An 18070-nucleotide genomic window follows, 5' to 3' on the forward strand; every position below is an offset into this window, starting at 1 on the left:
CAAATCCCCTGTACTTCCGCTGATATAGAATGTGTTCCTCGGCTGCTCCAGGAAGCGTGGGATAAAGTCACTCTATTAGTTATAGCATCTGCTCTTTCACATTGGTAGGCTTCCTCCCACCTGGAAAACATACAATCAAAAGCACATAAGAATAGGTGGCACATTTTAACACCTGAATTAAATCAATTTGAAGGTGAATAAAGGGGCCCCAAGGAGTTGGGTAAGCAGCGGAAGTGGTCTTGATTCCTTACAGATATTATCCAACTAGCAAATGGCACTGGGAAAACAATAGTTCTGAATGATAATAGGAAAGAAGGACGCATTTTAGTGGGTTTCTGCAGCAAGAATAACACCATACCTTCCAACCGAGACTGCTCCATAGTACAGCTGTGTAAAGTTAGGGAGCAGAAATGTTGGTGCAACCACGCGCCCTGAGCTGCCTCTCCACACTTCCTCCAGGTCCCTTGCACAATTGTGCATTGTACAGTATTGCTTGATTTCAGATGCTTACTCCTGCAACAGTGGTTAATCCTTTAGCGAATTAACACATACATAGATGATTCTTTGGTTTGAGACAGAGCAGACTTTTTAGCCACAGAATCAGCAAGAGCATTGCCTTGAGAAGTCTCTTCATGAGAATTCTGGCAGACAGCACACTGAGAGGCATATTTAAGTAAAGTGGCGTTGCACCTAGTTCAGCACCACTTTCCTTGCGCCCTTAGCACCAACCACCATGTGTGCGCTGTATCTAAGATGTTGTGCACCATGGCGCAGGGTAGGGGGCAATAGAGTCATTTTTATTGACGCTATTTATGTACTCTGCAGGAGTAGCACCAAAATTTGGGTGCCACCACTGCAGAGTACATAGGGGCCAATTATAAATAATGGAAGTCCCCTATTAACACCAAAAGTGCCGTAAAAGCAAGGAAATCTGTTAGATTTGCTTGCGCCATTTTTTCACCCCCCACCCCGTAATGGGGGATCGCCCCCTTTGTATACTTTATGCCTGGGGAAGGCATAATGTAGCGCAAAGGGTTACAAAATGGCACAATGCATACGTTGCCCCACTCTGTAAATATGGCGTGAGGATTTTGGCCTCGTTGGGCCACATTAGCGTAAAAAAATGATGCTAATGTGGCACAAGGTCGTGCTAGGGTCTTATAAATATGCCCCTCAATGACTGCAATTCGGAGTGACAGAAGCAAAATATTGTACACATAGACCATTTTCTATTGAGGACCCAGCAGAAGTTAGAAAACCTCTCTGCATTCAGAGAAAACTAAATTCATGCTTGATTGCAGATTTATTATTGCAGTCCGGAAATACAGTTACAGTCTTTTTCTCATCAAGAAAGCAAGCTCTGTTTAGGTACTAAGCTCAGCCACGTGGGCAGAGCTCACATTAAGTAAGTGACAGCTCTCAACAATCTGATACACAGTACATTCCACATTTCAGGGAGCTAACTCACTTTCATCATTTCAAAGGCATGATCCATCTACAAAATGTATTAGTTCTTAATTTGTTATCGGTGCAACAGAATGAGGAACTGCCACAATCAAGGTAGCACTCATAACAGTGTTTTCAGAGACTTCGACAAGGTGGGCATCATCAGCTAGACAGCAAAGGCATGGAGGAAGCCACGCCGCTATGGAGTCTCAATTCAATCAATAATATGCTATGGGCTTTTTCTGATCACCAATATCCTGTACCAGTACTCCTAAGGCAAATCCATATCGTTCATGGCAATACAGAGAAAATGGTTTGCATACTCAAGGAGCCCTAAAGCAGGAATAGAGTCAAGAACTTGTTTTATTTGTACAAATGAAAGTTTGGCTTCTTCAGACCATTGCAAACATTCAAGAGTATCCTTCTTAATATAATTTTGTAGATGTTTCAACATGGCACATACCCAACAGTCCACTGTTGACAGTACCCAGCCGTATCCAAGAACATTCATACCTGACTTACAGTTGGCTTCAGTTCTAGTGGCACTTTCCTATGGCAGGCAGTATTTTGGCTTCTCCTTTGTATGCAAGAATGTGTATGTATTTGATTTATCTATTGCATGAATCTAGCCACGGGGCATCAGAGTGCTGTACAAGGTCAAGTAAAAGTGTAAAGTAAATGAGTAATAGGATAGGGAACTGAAACGTGGATGGTAAATGCATTGTGATGTAATGTTCTTGAAAGACGTGAGTCTTCAACTCTTTCCTATATTGGAGCAGCTGGTGACTTTTATGAATTGATAGGGGGTGATGCTCTAGAACCTGGGTGCATAGATGGAAAAAGTCTGACGTCTTGTTTTAAAAAAAAAATATTTACACTTGTTAGCTTGCAGTCTGAGGTTGTCCTGGCTCTAGGTATGCTGACAACTAGCAGAGATGGAGAGATTGTGTGCAAGACAAGCAAAGGTGCTGGTTTTGATGGCTTTGTAAATAACGTTTGTGGTTTGGAGGGTGGTGTGGGCCAGTAAATGGAGCCAATGGAGTTCTATCTAGATAGGGGTGATATGGTGCTATTTCTTCAGGCCCTGGATAAGACATGTTGCTGCAGGTCGGATGTGCCTACAAGGTTCCAGTGTGGAGTCTGGGGGGCCATAGAATAGGACATTACCAGGGCATTACCATGATCCAGATGCATGATTATGAGGGCTTGAACAGCAGTTCTGTGGCTGTTTGATTTGCTTGAAAAGATAGAGTTGATACTAGGCTGCCTTTGTGTTTTTGGCAATCAATGTGTTCCTTGAAGGTGAGATTGACGTTCAGGGTGAATTCAAGGGTTTTGAGAGATTGACGTTCAGGGTGAATTCAAGGGTTTTTGCACTTGGTGAAAGTTGAGGTTCGAAGCTGTTAGACCTGGCATCATTTGGTGTGTTTCCTCCTGTCTTTTTGCAGTCTGACCTCCTGTTTTTATGGTATGCTGGACTTTGTTTTTGCTGGTTTATTGGCTCTGCGCCCTTTACCATTGCAGATCAGTGCTAAACTGCGAGTGTTCTCTGTGTAAATTGTATTGGTGATTGGGTTATCCATAACTGCGATATTTGATTTACTAGTAAGTCCCTAGTAAAGTGTACTAGAGGTGCCCAGGTCCTGTAAATCAATTGCTACTAGTGGGCCTGCAGCACTGATTGTGCCAACCACATGAGTAGCCCTGTAAACATGTCTCAGACCTGCCACTGCAGTGTCTGTGTGTGGAGTCTTGCACTGCCAATTCGACCTGGCAAGTGTACTCACTTGCCAGGCCCAACCTTCCCTTTTACTACATGTACCTCATCCCTAAGGTAGGCCCTAGGTATCCCTATGGGCAGGGTGCAGTGTATTTGAAAGTTAGGACATGTACTGGTGTGTTTACATGTGCTAATGATGAACTACTGCTAAATTTGGTTTTCACTACTGCAAGGCCTATCCCTCCCATAGGTTATCATCGGGACTGCCTTTAAATATCTTTTAAGTGTGGGTTCCCATTAGGAGCAGAAAGAGCGATGGAGTCTGGGGTCTCTGAAGTCACAATTTAAAAATACATCTTTTGGTAGAGTTGGTTTTTAGATTGTCTGTTTGAAACTGCTACATTTAGAAAGTGGGCATTTTCTTGCTTAACCATTCTGTTCCTTTGCCTGCCTGGGGAATCCATGTCTGGGTCAGACAGACAGTTGTGCTGTTTGTGAATTTCCTCTAGACAGTGACACAAAGGGTGCTGAGGTGTGTCTTGCATATTCTGATGAGTCTCCTGAGCTAAGGTAGGGAGGGAGGAGCTGACACCTGCACCTGAAAGGGCTGTGCCTGTCCTCACACAGTGCAGTCTCCAACCCTCTGGAGTGTGTCTGGGGCCAGGTCTGGGCAAGTCAGGATCTTGTGAACAACAGTGACTTTCATTTGAAGTTTGCATACTTTGCTTTGCTGGGTTGGTCTGCAGTTGCTGGTTCTGCTTTAAAGAGGACAAAGACTGGGCATTGCTGTATATTCTACTTGTGAAGTTTCTTCAAGGGCTTGAAGTAGAGCATGCCTCCTGTTGGAAGACTCAGGGATATCAAAGACTTTAGGGTCATCTGCCTAGAGCACTGGGAATTGTGTGTTTTTGCTGCAACAGAGGAACAACCACAACGACGCTGTGAACGATACCACTGACTACACTGTGACCTGATGCCGCCGCACGGAGCCCTGCCCTGATTTGCACCACAACCCTGGTCTCACCGATGACGCCACCTGACACCGTCTCCGAGCTGTTGCTTGTTCCGTGACCTGTGGGCCCCAAACTCTGCATCGTCTTCCTCACACCGCAGCCTTGATATTCCCGACAACTCAGCTCTATGCTGACACCAACGCCACTGCCTGCACTGTGGCCTGCGGACTTTGCTCATGAGGTACATGAAACACAGCGCCGTCTGGCACTGCAGCCCCGGTCTACTGCCTACACCAGGACCTGTGGGCACTGCACATTGCATAGTCCCGCTTCACACCACAGCACAGACACCATTAACACCAGCGCTCCTGACTTTGTCATCAATCCGGAGTTCGACCTGCAATGCGTGTGACTTCAAGGGCCCGCTGACCTCTCCACCGACTTTCAGAACCGATGCCCGCCGATGCCTGTCAACGCCAGCGGCGCCGGCTCATTGCGAGGATCACAAGTCCCTACATTCCCAAGGTACTGTTTGCGGATATTCCTGACACCATAGCTGGCCCGTGACCCTGGAGTCAGGTTGAACTGTTGGATTTGTTGTTCACGGTGCTGTGTAAGCCCCAGATGGAGCTATCGCCTTCAAGGAAGTGTATTTGTAATTCCTGCAAAATTCATATCTTTACTACTGTGTGTTGGAGTTTTCTCGTTTTGGTCTTGTTTTATACAGATAAATATTGACTATTTTTATAAAACTTGTGTGGTGTCCTTTTGTAGTGTTTTCACTGCATTACTGTGAGTTATGTCTAAATGCTTCACACATTGCTTCAGAGATAAGCATGACAACTCGTGCCAAGCTACCAAGGGGGTGAGCAGGAGTTCCCTGAGCTGGATATCTCCCTTGCCCTGATTAGAATAAGGGTCCACACTTGGACAGGGTATAAACCGACTGCCAACTAGAGACCCCGTTTCTAACAGAAACCGTCAAGGTTCATGTCAGCAAGCGAGATGTGTACTGGATCTTGTTTGTTGTTCTTGGCAAATAGCAGGGTCATTGTCTTAACCAACAATGTCTTGGCTATGCTTCAGGTAGGCACTGAACATCCAGGTCTTGATGATGTGAAAGCAGTGTTTCAGGAGTTGGATGTCTGAAGCTGAGGAAATCTTCAAGTAAAGTTGTGTATCATCGGCATATTGGTGAATCTTGGTGGTGTTATCTGTGAGTAGAGCACCAAGCAGCTCCATTTTGAAGTCTTATGCCCTTTATCAGCCAGTTGAGTGAGGAAATAGATGGAGTTGTTTTGCATTGTTCTGAAGTAACAGAGGTAATTAGAAAATCGCAACATGTTGGACTAAATTAGAGTTTCTGGGAAAGACCAAGGTGTTAAAACCTTCCTGTAAAATTTGAGAAAAGATTGAAGGAGACTGTAACTTCTTGGGGAAGGCTCCGCCACAGCAGCTGGAATCCGCCAAATGAGAATGCAAAGAGAAACTGCGTCTTTTGGTGGATGTGTATGGACAAAATACCACATTGAACCAGTGGGAATTTGTAGGGTAATGGGAAAAGGAGGAGGCATGGTAGGGACAACAGGGAAACTAAGAATTGCCACATTATTTATGGATCTCAAACCTTGGACAAGCCAGTGTACATTGGTGTTCACCACTTTTTTTATAGGAATCATCAGACTATTACATCTGCTAACATTTAGTACCAAAATCCCTTTGATAAGATCTGTAATGACAGGTTGAATTTCTTCTTCAACTTCAAGCTTTAATGAGTACTGTGGTGTGTGTGAGGCGCTTTTTCATAGGATTGAGATTGAACTTTATCTTTACTGCTTCCATTGATAAGATGTGTTGGCCCTTGTGAGCTATAACATGGGGAACACCTTAGTAAGAATTTCAGACATATCTTTAGACATATCAGGTTTATCAGCAATAGGTTGACAATTTGTTTCACATATAGGGGCACAGACCTCATCTTTATTGCTCTGTGGCACGGCACATTGAGATGGACTCTGTTCGGTGTACACAACACAAATGTGCACAAAATGTCATGGCCCAATAGGTTAGGAGGTTAGATAAGGCTTATCAGGAAAGCATGCTTATCTGTGATAGGGTCATGGTTAGGAAAAACAGGATTAGAAATGTGGTGTGGAACTGGTTGATTCAATATTCTGAATGCATCCATGGACAAGCCCTAGAGAGGTAGTGATTGGAATTTAGAGGTTTTCAATGCAGGGAGGCTTGCACCAGTATCAGTGAGCAAGTGGTGGATTTTACATTTACCTTACCCTCAACATAAGGACTCTTCTGATCTATGGGAATCAGGGTGTTCAGGGTACCATCAGCACCTCCTGAGCAGTCATAGGATATGGATTTTGTGTGGCTTGGTTTAATTTGGGTGGGTAAGTAGGACAAGGCACAATTGAAAAAGCATTAGAACTATCTCTCTTCTATCGCCATAACTGCCCGCAGGCAAAACATGACTTTCCCGCTCTGAAGCTTCTTCTCTGCCTCTTCTGTTTTCCCTCCAAGCTCATCTTCTTTCTTGTCCCCTCCTTGTTTCCATCTTTGAGGAGACGCCTTCCCCCTCTCTTTTTAAAGACAATTTAGGCTCTCTCTGTAGATTTCTTTTTTTATATTCCTGTGATTCTCCACAGTTATTTAGTACAATTACTAGTTCACCCAGAGTGTTAGTTACAAACGAATACAAATATATATTAGGCACTTTACACATTCAGTGACAATTCCAGCACAAAAACAGCACCTATAGCATCCTCAGCAATCTCCACCATAATGGATAATGCCCTAATACCTTTCTAACCATCCATGAGCTTGTCTAGATAGTCTGCAGGAGGCTCCCCTTTTTAATGTTTGCAGTTCGAGATGTTAGCCCAATCTTTTTTTCACTAAGCATGTTTCAACCTCAAGGAACAATGTATCCTTTTCAGCATTCAGGGCCTCATCTTTCCCAGGGACCTGTCTTGGCCAGCCCTCTTTTCAGTCAGTTGGGCTTGTAATTAACTTGGCTCAACCAAATACAAAAATTGATTCACATCCGCCCAGTTAGGTTTGTACTCTTGAAAAACACTCTGCAACACTTCACAGAACTGCTTACGGTTTTCTTGAATGTCAGTTAACTGTTTCGTAGTACTCAATAAATCATAAGTGGTCCATGGGACTTTAACCCTTCCCCCAGGGCCCGGGCAGCCTCAGGTAAAGTGGAACTTTTATCATCTGCATCTGTAGACTGAGGGGAAGCGCTTAGACTCCTACGCCTACCATATTGTTCAGTGGTCAATCTTAACCTTTCTCAGGTAATAATGGGGATACATTCACTGAAATACCTATGCCCAGCTAGGATGGAGTGAACACTCAGTCAAGACCACTTCACTGTAGTGGAATCTGCATCTCATCTACCTGCTTGCATACCTCCTTCCAGGTCCTACTGTCAGTTGTTCACATCACAGCACTTGATTGCTTGTTACCTCTTTGTGCTGCTTCCGCTGGTGGTCCCACAGGTGATGCCTTGTTTCTGGGTGCATCCACTGGTACGCCCCTGCATCATCTGCTAGTAAGTGGAAAACATCTAGTAAATCCCTCTCCGCTTGGTTCTCACGCTCCTGTTCTTCTTGTGGTTCAGTGATCTAGGGAAATAAATAGGGAGGAGGCATGGCAGTTGGAACACAACCCATAACTCTGTGCCTAAGGTAGCTTATTTGGAGATCCAGTCTCTCCTGAGGCTGCTCCAGATCTCAGACTTGGGATTCATGTTTGAATTTTCTTGCTTTCTCATACCAATTCAGACTTAGGATCTTTCAATTTCTTTTTCAAGTTATTCAATTGATCTAGGTCAAAGGTATCACTATGAGGAAAGAACTTCCTATTGCCGTTAGTGAGGCCCAGGACATTTTTCGGAAATCTAAAAGCGCCTTTACCATACTGGTGGTACATAACTTCGGCAGGTGACCTTTTTGTTGGGTTCATTATGTTTACATTTGTCTGCTCCATAATGCCCCCTTCACTCATACCCACAAAACAAGAATGCGTTTACCCTCCTTGTACAGCAGCTGATCCCATAAAGGCAGATGAAAAGGAAACAAAAAGTAGAGTAGAGTAAGAACGTCCACTAATTATTTCACTAAATTATTTTGTGGAGGGGGGAGAAAAACTATCATGTACTAACACCCAAACATCCCTTTGCTGTCGAACTTTTTTCATTTGTGCACTCAGAGGGACTATTGAAGGAGCCATTACATCTGGCTCAGAGACCCTCTTCTTCATACACATTCATTCTTCAAGAGTCTGTGCTTTGGGTACTGATATACCTGCCTATCTTCCTCTTAACTTCTCTGGAGCCCACTCACTCTATGCTATGGATTATACACACATATATAGTGTTTTTGTAAGACTCGTCCCATTCTTACCTACCCAACCAGTCTATTGTGTTGCCGTCCCCTATTCAGACATTTCCGTGAACCCTTTTTTGATATATCGCAAAGTACTACATGCAAAGAGCAAAGTAAAGCAACAAATAATAAACACGATCAGTCATCATCATAACTTAGTTCACCATGCTTACACTGCCAGGCCAAATTACTGAATCCAGTGCTGGGTTGTGCTTCACCAAAGGCCCCCTCGAGAAATCTCTCTCACCTTGGTACTTAGGGTCTGATTCCGAGCACACAATGCACCAGGTTCTGTTAAAGAAAACAGAAATTCTGAGACACCCACAGAAGTCTAATACATATTAAATGCCAAAAATATTGCAAGCAGCAAAAATATTCTAAGTGTGATTTTCAAACCCAACAGAGCAGCGCTTCTTCTCCTGGGCCGCTGGTGCACATAATGCCAAATTTGCTTTAATTGTGTTATTATTTTACATCACTTTCCATAATGCAGTAAGCAGAGGATAAAACACATGGTTAAACCAAAACTCAAGATATCTGACAGCAAACAGATGCCTAGCTCTTCTCGTGGGAAGAATGGGCAAGGTCCTTGAGAACCAGATACAATGAGCTATGGTAGAAGGCTGACTTCACTAAGTTGGTGTTTTCTCTCTTGTTTATGACAACTTCGAAATGAGGCTACGCTTACTTGCACAGCCAAGCTAAATATGCAATTTACAGCTCTGAAATATGAAACGGGAACATGCTTAATGAGACCGTTTTAATAGTACTCTAGGCAGATATAAAAGTGATTTAACACGTGTTACTACAAACAGATATAAAATGCATTGTTAACGCAGAAGAGGAAACCACAGTGTGGGTGAATTCAAAATAGGAATAACGCTTTCATCAAGCAATGGCTGAATGCGGCGACCTAGATAAACAAACCAATGTCTGACGAGGACTTACCCCAAACCCTTCACATAGTAGTTTTTTATCATTACATGAACTCTGTCTGTGAGGTAAAGCAGATTCAATGCCAAACAAAAAACACGTCATATTTCAAAGAAAAACAACTCCCTGTTTGATGGGTCACTTTCACAGCATTTGTTTACATTTGGCAGCAGCAGGAAGATGGTTCAGTGGGTGTAATGCTCACCTCTTATATCGCTAATGATAAGTAGATTACAAATTTGAATCTCAGCAGCTCGAGCTCAGTTTTACATGATTTCAAGTCGATGCGTTGAGCAGCATTAGAACAAGTAATTGTACCGCTGTCACTTAGAGCGCTTAGAAATGGCAAGTGTGTGACATGAAGGCTATATAAAGCAGAGTTATTATTATTGTCGCTACCCAAAGAGTCTTGACTTTTCAGAGACATTAAAGAACTATCGACATCTAAAATGGAAGCATAGTTTCGAATGAAATACACTGGCGACTGCAGACAATGAAATGTTCATGCAATAGCGACATTAACCGTTGCCATCATCCGGGGACCCTTACGCAACCCCCTTGAATTCCAACATTCTAACTCGTTCCGAATTGCAATGAAGAGATTATCATTCAAGCAGGTCCGCCATGTTTGAACGAGGCTTAAATTGTTCCTGTTCTAACAAGACGGTCCCGTCGGATGCCAAATATTTGAGAGATTTGATGTTATCGTCGTGGTATCAGTATTTCTGCAGGCAGCAGGGAGTTGTCATTGAGCCGTGCTTAAAAGGAGATCTGCTCAGTCCTGTGAATAATGAAGCATCAAGCTTGGAGCGCGGAAGGAGCACTGTGACTTTGATATTGTGTGAAAATTAACAACTTGAAGGCTGTATCACATACCGTAACTCGAGTGTAGTCTAGCAGGGAAAGGCCTAGGGAGGATTACATCAAAAAGGGTGGTAGTCTAAAGGCCTGGGAGTCTTTGTAGTTTTTGCGGGGTAAAGCGGGGCTGAAATACCGAACTATTACACCTTCATAAAATTATAACTACACTGTGCAGTAGGATAACAGTAAAACAAACACATAGACGTTACAAAGAGAAGAATTTAGAAATGTATACAATCGATAACAAATAGTTATTGGTGTAGGATAAAACTGCATAAATAATGCTTCAGATTGGGTCTGTATATTATACTTTGCTAAAATAGGTCTTAGAAATTCGATTTTGATAAATTATTAGGCAAAAACAGGGCGATTGCACAAAAACAGAAAAAGGAGTACAAATCTGCATTGATAATAACAGTGCTCACCAACACAATAAACTCAGACAATGGCACACTAAAAAGAATTAAATTCAACTATTACACACAGTGTCACTTTTCTAAATGTAGTTGCTGTCCGCTATTGGATTATAAGTAATTATGCACTGGAAGGCATGAAAACTTGTTTCTCTGTTTGTTCATTCCTCTCTCTTTGAAAACTGGGACATACTAAATCTACTGAAGTTTGCCGGGACAGATGGGAAAAAAACTGTCCTATGCGCCTAGTCACCCTAGTCAAGCACACTCTTTATGTATAATGTGGTACACTAACAGGCAGTGATTTAAGTGAACCTGGTCACGTCGGTGTTCTGCAGGCCAATACAAATCAACTGCCATTGAAGGAATGGGTCCCTCCCTAATGGTCCAATTCTGGAGAGGAAATAGAAGACAAGCATTGGCATAGCCAATAGGTCTCGCCTTTGGGACCTTATACGTTTTTAGCCATGCAGCACATTAAAGCTTTATCAGAAATAAACTGTGTTTCTGCATTCCTTCATATGCTTGGCATTAGACTGTAATGGTCACAACATTCCTTATAGAGCACCACAATAAAAATAGCATTCGGAAGAAACATGGTCATGTAAGCACATAGTCATCCCCTGGAGGGCACAACTTCATGAAAAGAGAAGGGCAGAGAGCTTTGCAGTGTAACCATATATTCAGCCCCTAGAGCGTGTTATGATGTGTTATGTTGTCATGGCGCCGTGGGGGTTCAGAATGGAATGTGGGAGCGAGAGCGGCAGTTCGGTTGGTGGCGGTTGGATGTGACTGGCAAGAAGGAAGGAGACATACTTGTTCGTGACAATAAACCTAATGGATTACCTTAATTAATCAATCCTGTGTGTCAGTCCCGTTACTTAATTTTGGCGACGAGCGTGGGATTGTGATTCAGTCACATCCGTGACGCGCTGACAGTCGAACAAGACGTGCTCCGAGTCGCGGTCAGCTGATGGAAGGAACCGGAGTTTGACAAGTGACGAATTTGAGGAGAGAACTTGGTTGGAGTCGCAGTGGTTGAGGCCGGAGACCGGTGCCACTTTTGAACTTATGAGGAGATCCTTTGGTGTATAGGATTCGGGTGAGGTCTCTGTGTTGGTATTTTTGGACAGAGCGGCTCGTATTGAGAGCGCGCAGGCGCAGTCAATACGCCTGTCACCTAGCAACGAAACTCGTCTGCATTGTTTTTTTTGTGGTTTTTTTCTGCCATAAGAACCTCTGGTTAGAGGAAAGTACTTTAGCAGCTATACTTCTGTGTAAGTGTAGAAACTGAAAGTGGACTATATAACAGGTTCATTTACAGTAGTGCAGTTGTGCTTGCTATTTGTAATATGGCTATGGCTTCCTCCATCAATTTACCTCCTACTTTGTTAGATCTGCATGGACAACTAGCCATTCAGTGGGAGGAGTGGATAGATTTATTTGACAATTACCTATTAGCTTTGCATGGACAAAACTTTTCACCTTTGAGAAAAAAAGCTTTATTATTAAGTAGTATTGGTAAGGAAGCTCATCACATATTTAAGTATTTACCTGAAATTTGCGATGATGATGGTCAACCTTTGCAGAATGTTTTTGATCAAGCGAAATTACGCTTGGAGAAGAGATTTTCTAAAGAAGAGAACATCGTAATGTCACGATATAAATTCTACACCAGACCACAGAGAGAAGGAGAGTCACTAGATGATTTTATTTCAAGCTTACGAGAACTTTCAGTGAAGTGCAAGTTTGGTGCTATGACAGATTAACTGATTCGAGACCATTTTATAGTACATTGTCGGAGCAAAAAAACTCAGGAGCGCTTATGGGCGGCGAAAAACCCGTCTCTTAAGGACGCAATTGGCATAGCCAAAATTGTTGAAGAATCGTAACAATGCATGAAGGAAATTAGTAAAAAGGACATCATCTTGGGAGAGGGGGAGGTAGGTTTCAAAGAAAAATTCGGCTTCTAAGAATAGTAGCGTAGTTAGTAAACAACCTGTATATGAGGGTAAACCAGCCAAAACAAAAGGATGCTTTAGGTGTGGGAGTTCTGCTCACAACAATGATGCCAAGTGGTGTTATGCACTAAACAAGGAGTGCAGGAAGTGTGGTCGCAAAGGGCATTTTGCGCGAATGTGCAAGGATATGTATAGAATGCGAGTGGCTACGACTGAATCTTTTGCAGAGGAGAATGGATTAGAGGATCGTGTACTCATGGTGTGCTCAGATGAAACTGATGTACAGCGAGAAATGAGACCGAGGGGTAATTTTTCTATTTTGGGCAGAAGTGTAGAGTTGATGGTAGACTCAGGCTCATTATATACCATTGTACCAAGGTCAATGTGGTTGGAGAATTGGTCTGAGGTGCCGTTGTTACCCAAAGATATCAACCCTAGATGGTACCAGGGATCAAAGATCAACGTATTAGGATATTTTGTTTCACCCATTCTCTTTAAGTCAAGGAGCATTGAAGGGAAATTTTATGTAGCTGATAGTGGTCCTCCCATATTTGGTTGGACTCATCAATATGATTTACATATTTTTATTGATCCTCATTTTGTGGAGAAGGTGTTGATGGTGAGTGATGCCGGTCTAGATGAAATTCTAAGTGATGCGAAATATGTTTTTGGAGAAAGGTTGGGCGAGTTGAAAGGGTATGTACACAAAATAATTTTACAAAAAGGAGCCGTGCCTGTGAAACACAGGGTTAGGAGGGTGCCCATCGTAGTTAGGAGGGAAGTGAAGAAAATGCTAGATGACATGATGAAAGAGGGTATCATCGAACCTGTAGAGGCGTCGTCCTGGATTTCTCCAGTTGTTATAACCAAGAAATATGATGGAAAACTTCGTTTCTGTGTGGATTTGAGAAGTGTGAACCAATTTGTGGTGACTGATGTGTTTCCCCTACCTAATATAAATGAACTCTTGTTATTGCTTAAGGGAGGTAAATTATTTTCTAAGTTAGATCTCAAGAGTGCATACCATCAGATTAGGTTGCATGAAGATTCCAGGCAGTTTACAGCATTTATAACTATGGAAGGCACTTTCCAATTCACCAGGATGCCTTTTGGACTGTCTTCAGCCGCCAGTGTTTTCCAACGAGCAATGTCACATGTCTTTAGAGGGGTACGAAACATAATATTTTTTCAGGATGACATCCTGATTTTTGGTCAAACAGAAACTGAGCACAATTTAGTTCTCAGAGATGTGTTGTGCATACTCAGAGAAGCAGGGTTAACATTGAGGAAAGACAAATGTAAATTTTTGGTTGAGGAAATAGAATACTTGGGCCACACAATTTCTGGCGAAGGGGTTAAACCCAAGGAAGACTTGTTAAAGGCTATTAAGTCTGTACCTGTTCCATGTGACAAAGAACAACTGCGTTCTTTTATGGGGCTCATTGAATATTTCAGCAAATTTGTAGAAAACTTTGCAATGAAAACAGAGTGCCTGCGGAAACTGTTACGTAAAGGTAATAGTTTTAATTGGGAGCCTGATCAACAGGTTGCGTTTGACACGGTTAAACAAGAGATTTGTAATGCAGGGATATTAACACCTTTTGACACACTTCGCAAGACGATTTTAACTGTGGATGATAGTGCGTGTGGCGTAGGAGCAGTGTTGTCGCAAGTGGTTGGCAAGAGAGAAGTAACAGTAGCTTTTGCTTCGCGCTCCCTAACGGAGAGTGAACGTAACTATTCCGTGATTGAGCGTGAGGCGTTAGCTGCTACTTGGTCTGTGGAGCATTTTAGAACCTTTCTATGGGGCATAAAGTTTACGTTGCGATCCGATCACAAACCTCTACTAAAAATCTTAAGTCCAGGTGGGGCTGGTAAGGGCTCTGCCAGATTAGCTAGACTAGCCTCCAAGTTGCAGGAGTATACATTTGTGATTGAACACATTCCTGGATGGAAAAATTCTCAAGCGGACTGTTTATCTAGGTTGCCGTTGGAGTGTGAAGATGTCAATGACAAACAAGTGGTTTGTGGAGATGAGGAAGGTGCGGTAGCTTGGCTGTCTGATGTGGTAGACTGTGGGGCTGGCACCTTTGGGGCTGAAGATTGGGAGCGGTGTATGGAGAAGGATACTATATTGAGTGAAGTGGTACATATGGTTTTAAGGGGAAAAATAAGAGAGAGTGCAGTCAGTATAGCAGTGCGACCTTATGTAAAATTAGTTGATGAATTGACATTAATTAATGGGAAGCTATTAATGAGGAATGACAAATTTGTACCTCCAGAGGGTATCAGAAGGAAGATTTTTGCATTGGCTCATGAGGGTCATCTGGGGCAGACTTTGACGAAAAAAAGAGTTAGAGAGAATTTTTGTGGCCTGGTATGGACGATTTGATTTCTCAATGGGTGGAAGAGTCTGTGGTTTGCAAGGAAAGTGAAAAGAGATTAAAAACTGGAGCCACGAGTGTGTGTGGGCACATAAAAAGACCCAGGTTCTTCTTGGAGTACTGTTTGCTTAGATTTTATTGGTCCTATTCATGGCATAAGGAACAATTTTCAAAATGCTTTAGTCATGGTTGATGTTCATTCAAGATGGATCATAGTCAAATTCCTGTGGGACATCACGACGAGAAGTACCATTGACACTTTAAACGGAGTTTTTCTTGAAGAGGGTCTTCCACGTATTTTGATAACTGACAATGGGACCCAACTTACATCAAGGGAGATGAGAGACTTTCTGGACAGTCAGGGGATTATTCATCACCGCACAGCTTTATACAATCCTCAGGCTAATGGTATGGTCGAAAGAATAAATTGTTTGGTGAAAGGTACCATTCTTATGGCCATTCAAAGTGAGAAAGAGGTGAGGAAAATGGTGGAGGATATGGTTTGGGCTCATCACACCACCATTAACAAAGCAACAGGTTGTTCTCCGTTTGAAATGATGAGAGGCAGGTAACCTGGTTCGAAATTAACCCCTGCTTGGATGTTGTATGGTAACCCCAAGACTGTTGAAGTTAAAAGCGAAATTGAAAAAAAAAGTGATGTAGTTGAAGGGGATTGGGTGAAAATCAAACGAGGGAGGTTATCTGGTGGTCTTTCAAAATTTATGGGTCCATTCAAAGTCAGGCAAGCGTGTAAAGAGTATGTGGTGGTAGAGAATGGTAACAAATGGAATAGACGGAAAGTAGCATTATATCAAAAAGGGAGTGATAGAGATGTGAAACTGATGGGTGACGTGTCGAGTGGCAACAATTTTATGATGATGAGTGATGAAGAATTGGGCTGTACATCCAAGGGTAGAGTTCCTGAAGACCATTCTGGAAGCAATCTTTCTCAAAGATGTGATGTTAATCCCGGTGATTGCACCCCAGGTTTAATTGGGAACTATCAAAGTCAAAGGTCTCGGAAACCACCTCGTTATTTGGAAGACTATGTTCAACTCAAATGAACGTAATGTTATACTCGTCATGTTTTTGTTATGTACACTTTATAGAGTATATGTTTTGTACTAGCATATTTGTTTTAGTTTTGTTAGATTTTCAGAAAGGAGGGACATGTGTTATGATGTGTTATGTTGTCATGGCGCCATGGGGGTTCGGAATGGAATGTGGGAGCGAGAGCGGCGGTTCGGTTTGGGGGAGGTTGGATGTGACTGGCAAGAAGGAAGGAGACGTACTTGTTCGTGACAATAAACCTTATGGATTACCTTAATTAATCAATTCTGTGTGTCAGTCCCGTTACTTCAGAGCGCATAGTGCATTACACATTTTCAGGCCTAGAAGGCCTGCTAGAATATTATTACAAACAAGGCCCTTAGAACGCAAACTACTCGCAGCTGTAAAGCAAAAGCTTCAGCTATGAGAGAGCTTAAAAATACATTAAATTATGGAAGAGGTTATGATGGGGTCAATCCAACCTTGTGTGGGGACTCAGAAGATGAGCTGGACAGAAAGAGCTCATTGTGCTAAACATTTTGGTGGCGGTCCTATTGCCCTTGGACCACCACAGGCTGTGTTATGGGCAAAAATGTGTTGTTAAAGGAATGCCCCGCAAAGCATTGTGGGGCGAGCTTCCCGAGTGCAGTGAATATTGTAGTATTAGCTCCCCGCTGTGCCGGGGAGAGCCCGTTGGATGTTTCCCTCTGTTTTTTCTATTTAAAAGGCATCAATTTGTATATTTTTCAACTGCTAAACTTGGGAATAATTTAGGAATGAATGGGGCTGTAAATTTAACCGGTGCTAATGTAAAGCACTCCAATCTTCCGGTCGAGTTCACACTATATAAAACTGCCCAAAAAAAATAAAAAAAATAAAAAAGAATTCCCCCTCCAGCTTGCAGCTTTTGTCCGGGGCTGACACTACAAAGAAAAACAGCAACATGCCAGAGGAAGAAACAACATACCACCATGAGCGTGAAGTGAAGAGACCAAAGAAATAAGTTCTGCGCCAACACTAAGGTATGTGGCCGATCTTGCAATAATCCATGTAACAGGGTCAGTCTCCAAGGTGGTAACAAAACAGCCTCAAGGTGGGGCAAAACTAAAGCATTTACCTAACAAACCAAAGGAATTTTGAAAGGCAGGCCAAAGAACAAATGAAAGTGATGGGCATGGTGAAAGCCCACAGAAGTAGATTACAGCATGTTGAGAGACAGCGCATGCACTCTGCCTCAGCTTGATCTAAAAAGAAGCAGTGGCCAAGCCAATAAGTTATGCCTTGTCAACCTGGTGTGAATCTTATATATTAAATAGTTCCACGTATATGCCACAGAAAAAATAACTTTTCCATATAATTTTGGATGTAAATTATGGCCCATATTTATACTTTTTGACGCTAAACTGCGCTAACGCAGTTTAGCGTCAAAAAATTTACCGCCGTCTAATGCCATTCTGAAGCACCATGCGGGCACCGTATTTATGGAATGGTGTTAGCCGGCGCTAGCAGACCGGTGCTGCCTGGTGTGCGTGGAAAAAAACCACGTAGACCAGGCAGCGCCGGCGTAGGGGGAAAATGGCGTTAGGGCGTCTTAAAATGGGGCAAGTCAGGTTGAGGCAAAAAAATCGCCTCAACCCGATTTGCGCCATTATTTTCGACGCCCAGACGCCATTTAAATGACTCCTGTCTTAGTAAAGACAGGAGTCATGCCCCCTTGCCCAATGGCCATGCCCAGGGGACTTATGTCCCCTGGGCATGGTCATTGGGCATAGTGGCATGTAGGGGGGCACAAATAAGGCCCCCCTATGCCACCAAAAAAAATTAAAAAATATAAAAAATTATACTTACCTGAACTTACCTGAATGTCCCTGGGGTGGGTCCCTCCATCCTTGGGTGTCCTCCTGGGGTGGGCAGGGGTGGCAGGGGGGGTCCCTGGGGGC

The sequence above is a fragment of the Pleurodeles waltl genome, chromosome 3_1 (genome assembly GCF_031143425.1).
Source record: "Pleurodeles waltl isolate 20211129_DDA chromosome 3_1, aPleWal1.hap1.20221129, whole genome shotgun sequence".
In the NCBI taxonomy this organism is placed as follows: Eukaryota; Metazoa; Chordata; class Amphibia; order Caudata; family Salamandridae; genus Pleurodeles; species Pleurodeles waltl.